Raw genomic sequence first — 6,324 nt, forward strand, 5'->3', positions numbered from 1 at the left:
ACAGCCGTCATCCCCAAATTGATCTACAGATTCAATGTAATCCCTATTAAAACTCCAGCGGACTTCTTAGTAGAAATTGACAAGCTGATCCTAAAAGTCATATGGAGATTAAGGGGATTCAGAATAGCCAGGACATAACTTGGAGAAGAAGAACAGAGTTGGAGGACTCATGCTTCCTGATTTCACAACTTACTACAAAGATACAGTCTGAATCAAGATGGTGTGGTACTTGTATAAAGTTAGACATGTATCTTGGGAATAGAAACAAGAGTCCAGAAACAAAATCCTGCATATTTATGGTCAATTGATTGTCAACAAATGTGCCAAGCTAATTTGAAGAGGGGAGCAATAGGTTTTTCGATAAATGGTGCTGGGACTATTGGGTATCCACATGTCAGGAATGAATTTGAACCCTTTCTCCACAACCTACACCATAACTAACTAAAAATAGATACTAGACATAAATTTAAAAGCTAAAACTATAAGACCCTAGAAGAAAATATAGGAATAAGTCTTTCTATGATCTGGGGTTAGGTAAAGCCTTCTTAAATATGATGCTGAAAGCATGAGTAATAAAAGTAAAAATAGATACTTCATCAAAATTACAAACTTTTGTGCTTCAAAGGATACCATCAGGAAAATAAAATAACAACCTGGAGAATAGGAGAAAAATATTTTCAAGCCATAAATCTAATGTGGGACTTGTATGTAGAATATAGAAATAACTCTTGCAACTCTGATAAAGAAAGTAAGTAATCCAATTAAAATGTAGACAAAGAACCTGAATAAGCATTTCTTTTGAGAAAATATACAGGTCGCCAATAGCACAGTGTAAAGATGCTCAGCATCATTTGGCATCTTGGAAATGCACATTAAAACCATGGTGAGATACCACTTCATATCCACTAGGATGGCTCTAATCGAAAAGACTGATAACAAGTATTGCCATGGATGTGGAGAAGTGGGAAGCCTTATGTATTATTAGTGGGAATATAAAATGGCACAGCCACTCTGGAGAACAGTCTAACAGATACTCAAAAGGTTCGACACAGCATTATCAGAAGACCCAGCAATTTTACACATAGGTATAAAACTAAGAGAAATGAAAGCAGATATCCCTATAAAAACTTGTGAATGAGTATTTATAGCAGCATTATTCATAATAGTCTCAACAGTGGAAGGACCCCAAAGGTCCATCAGTGGATGGACATAAATAAATATGGGCATGAATAAAATGTGATATAGCCAATCAATGGATTATAGTTTGGTAATAAGAAGGCATGAATTGCCAGTACATACTACAACATGAACAACTCTTGAAAACATTATGCTGAGTGACAGAGTGCAGTTACAAGACTATATATTGTATGATTCCAGTTGTGTGTAATACTCAGAATAGGCAAGTCTTTAAAGATAGGAAATAGATGAGTGGTTACTTAGGCCTGGAGGATTTGAAAGAAATTGGGCAATTACTGTTAATGAATATGAGTTTCTTTCTGGGATGATTAATATGTATTATATATTACATATATTAATATATGTTATATATGCATGTGCATGTGTATATATACGCATACATATATATGCACACAGATAGTCTACATACATACATACTCTGAATATACTAAAAATCATTGAATTGTACACTTTAAATCAGTGAGTTATATGATATATACATTATATCTCAATAAAGCTGGTTGGTAAATGTATATACTTAGCATCCTACGTGGCCCATTGAAAATGGTCAATAAATGTTAGCTACCATTGTGATAATTTCCTTCCTACTTTTCTTGCTACTTTTACAGTAGCAAAGATGGAATCGAGAGGACAATGCTGAGAAAGCAGGTGAACCTAGCAATTAATTCTGATCCTGGGTGATGGAGCGGGTAGAAGAAATCTGTAGGGCTCTAGGCTGGGAGCTAAATGCTGATTTAGGAGAGCTAATGGAGAGGTCGAGTGAAGTTACATGGTGTAACTGCCTGGCATAGAATCGGCCCTCCCAAACTCTTAGGTAGATTTGAATTTAGTTACCCTTAAAATGGTGGTCGAACTTAGGGCTCAAATCTGGTCGAAATAACCAGATGTTCCTCCGAAAAGAATAATCACCACTTGTGTGTTAAAGGCCAGGGTTTTTGTGTCCAGGAGTTACTAAGCCAGATGTGCGTGTTTTCTTTTTAAATCGCAGTAAGCATGGCAAAGACCAGGGTTTTAGTTCTGGGCCTGTATATTTTTCTAGGCTGTGTCTGGGGAACCTCAGTTTCCCAGTCAGTCCCTGGAGAACAGCTTTGCTCCTGGCAGGCTGCCTTTGGGCCTGAGTGTCGGAACCCCTTGAGAGGAGAGGGGCAGAGCCCAGTCCTCATACTCTGGAAGTCAGTCCCTGCAGAAGCTCGACAGCACCATAGATCGCCATGCTAGTTACCAGCGGTTCCTCCTTTAGAACTTGGAAAACATGTACCAACTGGGCGGGAAGGTGCTCCGCTAAGATGGGTTTATTTCACAACATGTCTCACGGAATTTTTTTCCCCCAAGGATTTACCTATGGAGGGAAGTTCCTACTTCAGTGTTGGGGGAAAACCAAGTGAGCTGCTTTTCAGATGTTTAGCCACACGCTGGCACCCAGGCTCATGCGGTACGGAGTGGCAGAGCCAAGACTCAGAATGTCCCCCATGGCCACCTGGCTGCTAAGACAGTTTGCTCTTAGTCTTAACCACTAGACCGAACTGCCTCTCGGGAATGGACGCAGTTGAGGGAGGGAGAGGTGTGAAGACAAGTGTTTTCAGGAACACTGGGGAGTCTGGAGGGCTGGGTGCCGACAAACATGGACGGAATGGCTAATGAACTGGGAAAAGGAGGATGAGTTTGAGTAACATGGCAGGTGATTGCATTTGAACCCTGAAGATCAGCTTGTCTGTGTGAGTAGCACATTTCTGGAAGAGGGACAGGAGTCATCACTTTTTTGGATACTCAGCTAGTGTTGAAGAAGAATTATTCTGGAAGCCTGAGGAGTGACCCACAAGGAGGTGGAGGTCACTGCAGCACTCCTGTAGGAAAGGAGGATGGCTTCACCTATGTCAGGGGCTGTGGCAGTGACAGCGAGAGGCCAGGGTGGGTTAGGTCAGGATAATAGCGATCAGGCATCCAGATGGCATATAGGAGGGATCAGAAGGCTCTCTAGGGCTTGGTGGCAAGAGAAGAGATGGAGGTGTTTCATCTGTGTGGACAGCAGCGCATTTACAGACACATGGAAAAGCAGATTCTGTGGGGCAGAATTGGAGTCATGCGTCTGAGCTGTATGGAGCTGGCAGGGTTTCCGGGGGGAGGGGACCAGCAGGCACGTAGAAGTTCAGCGTCCTGGGTTGAGAACAGTTTGGAGGGACAGCATCTCAAGGTTTGGAGTTAAAGCCTTAGAAGTGAATGAGCTTGTGCAGGAGACAGAGAGGAGAAAGGACTAAAGAAAGGAAGGTCTCGGTGAGAACCATTGAAGCCGTAAGAGTCAGGCCCCAGCTCACGCTTGTGTGTCCGTCTTCTTACTGAGCATCCTGCTTGTCACGTGAAACCTTACAAGTGCTGGAGCTGGGGACCCCGAATGCCTGCGTGTTTATTGTACTAAGTAGGTTGAAGTCTTGAAGTTTGTCTCTTCTCGGTGTGTTGATGGGTACTTTTCCTGTAGGTTCATGGGGTGCTGAGTCTGTAGACACGTTCTACTCTGTGGCTCCCTAGGGTGAGTTAATGGGTTAGACCCTGATCCTTGTTCAGCTCCTTCGTTTAACCTAAACCAGATCTGGTCTGGATCTGATGTGTGATTTCCTTCCTCCCAGGCTCCCGGGGAGCATTGCTGGGACCCTTGCGGTCCTTTGCGTTGCAAGGAATCAGCCCCCCACCCTTAACTGTGGCTCCTGTGGGGTAGAAGTGCCTCCTTTCAGAGTCTGCTTCAGCTTGCTCTCTTGGGGCTGGCCCGGAGAACCCAGGGACAGTAAGCGTGACCTGTCAGAAGCAGGGCCTGCCCTCTCTCTGAACCAGGACTGGGCTCCTGGTAGCCTGAGCCTGGGCGCCGCGGGGGACGTGTGGGCCTGAATGTGCTCTGTGCTGGCCGGGGTGGGAGGGGAGCTGAGGGGAAGGCAAGGGCCTCTTCTGCCTGCTCTTCTAGAACCCTGAACTGGAGGGGTCTGGTGTCCTTGGTTTTTATACTTGAAGCTGGCCCAGAGATGCCCTTTCCCCAGTTCCAGTTCTGGGGGCCAGCTGGCCAGGCATGGTCGCAGCTGCTCCTACATGGCTGTTCCCTCCCGTCCCACTGATCCCGGGTTCCAGGGTGCAGAGGTCATTCCCAGTTGCCTAAGATGCCATGTATTTGAATGTCCAAACTAAAACACTTGAGAGAATAAAATGGGGCAGTATTAAGAATAACACCAGGGAAACAGAAATAAACTGAGACCTTTCAGGCAAACCAGGATATGTGATCTTCTTCTCTGTGCTTTCACTTTGGGCTCAGTTCTTAATGTACCCCCCGAAGTGGTCCCACCTCCCCTACACCCCATGACCCATGTGATTTGGGTGCCAGGGACTTACAGATCTCCATCCTTTGAGATTTGGTCTGCATAACAGAAGCCTCAGGGATCTCCCACGTTGGAAGGCCCAGCACAAGGGAAACCTAGAAGTGTGTTTCCTGGAAGTATGTTACAGAGGAGGGTGGGAGGGACGTGAGCATCAGGGCCTCTCTGAGACGAGGCCAAATAGGGGTTTAGGAAGAGAAGGTGTTCTTTTTTGAGAGTCGAGGAGGTGATGAGAGCTCTGTCCGGGGGACTCCTCAGCCTGCATGGGCCCGCATTTCTACGCAAAGCTGGAAGAACCCAGATCTCCATGGGTCCTGAGTGAAGAAGGTCCGAGGACAGGAGTTGGCTTCTCATTTGGTCTTCTGACTGTGTCCTTGAACATCTGCCTTGCCCAGGTGACCTGGATGGCCTGGATTTGACCATTTTGGAGTGAGGAGTAGGGTTGCCAGATTTGGCAAATAAAAATACAGAGCACTCTGTTAAATTCGAATTGCAGGTAAAGACTAATTTTTTTTTTTAAGTTTATTTATTTATCTTAGAGAGAGGGAGAGAGCACGGGTAGGTGAGGGGCAGAGAGGGAGGGACAGCATCTGCACTGACAGCAGAGCCTGATGCGGGGCTCAAACTCTTGAACCGTGAGATCATGACCTGAGCCGAAGTTGCACGCTCAACCAACTGAGCCACCCAGGCGCCCCAAGACTAATTTTTCTTGTATAGGTATATCCCATGCCATAATTGTATTGTATACATGGCAGTCTTAGTTAGTAGTATCTGGCCAGATTTTGCTTGCTTCTGGAACGTGGGGTAATCATTCACAGTGCTGCCTTCACTCAACAGGTATTTATTGAGTCCCAACTGACATGTCAGATGCTGTTGTAGGCACTGGGGGTTTTCATTGAGCGAGAGACAACAGGAGTTCCTGACCTCCTGGGGCTTTCGTCTAGTGCGGGCAGTAGACGATAGGGAAGAGACATAAGGATGTCGGATGGTGACAGTGGGAAAGTGGAAAATAAGGTGAGAAGGGAGGATGGGAGGGGGCGTGGGGAGAGGATTCACACCTGGGTAAGGGTTTGAGGGGATAGGCCAAGCAGACGTTTTAGGGGAAGAGCATCCCAGGCCTCAGGCGATGCACACGTCAAGCCCTGGTGTGCCCGGTGCGTTTGAGGAGCCGTGAGGACCAGTGTGGCTGGAGCCACGTCAACGAGGAGGGAGAGTGTGGAAGCGGAGCCAGTGAGGTCAGGGAGTAGAGCTTGTGGAGGGGCCTCTGTAAGGACCCAGGAGGCCTTTGGAGAGGGTATTGAGCAGGGTGGGGATGTGATCTGATAAGGATTTTGTTCTGTTTTCTTTTTTTTTGTTGTTTATTTATTTTTGAGAGAGAGAGAGAGAGAGAGAGAGAGAAAGAGAGAGAGAGAGAGGCAGAGCACAAGTTGGAGAGGGGCAGAGAGAGAGGGAGACACAGAGTCCGAAGCAGGCTCCAGGCTCTGAGCTGTCAGCACAGAGCCTGACGTGGGGCTCGAACCCACACACTGTGAGATCATGACCTGAGTCATGGTCGGTTGCTTAACCGACTGAGCCACCCAGGCGCCCCTGTTCTGTTGTTTTAAATTACAGTATGGTTAACATACAGTGTTATACTGAGCCGATGAAGTTTTATTTTATTTTTGGTTTTGAGAGAGAGTGTGTGCATGTACATGTGCATGTACGAGGGCAGGGGAGGGGCAGAGGGGATGAGAGAGGGAGAGAGAGACAGAGAATCTTAAGCACGTTCCATGCT

The 6,324-nt window shown here is 46.4% G+C and overlaps 1 protein-coding gene across 10 annotated transcripts in view; it reads left to right on the forward strand.

Annotated features, from left to right (window-relative positions):
* The window catches only part of TEAD1 (TEA domain transcription factor 1), a 270,973-nt gene that overhangs the window by 103,023 nt on the left and 161,626 nt on the right, over positions 1-6,324 (forward strand). The gene's annotated exons all lie outside the window — the stretch shown is intronic.

The sequence above is a fragment of the Neofelis nebulosa genome, chromosome 10, assembly GCF_028018385.1.
Source record: "Neofelis nebulosa isolate mNeoNeb1 chromosome 10, mNeoNeb1.pri, whole genome shotgun sequence".
NCBI lineage: Eukaryota > Metazoa > Chordata > Mammalia > Carnivora > Felidae > Neofelis > Neofelis nebulosa.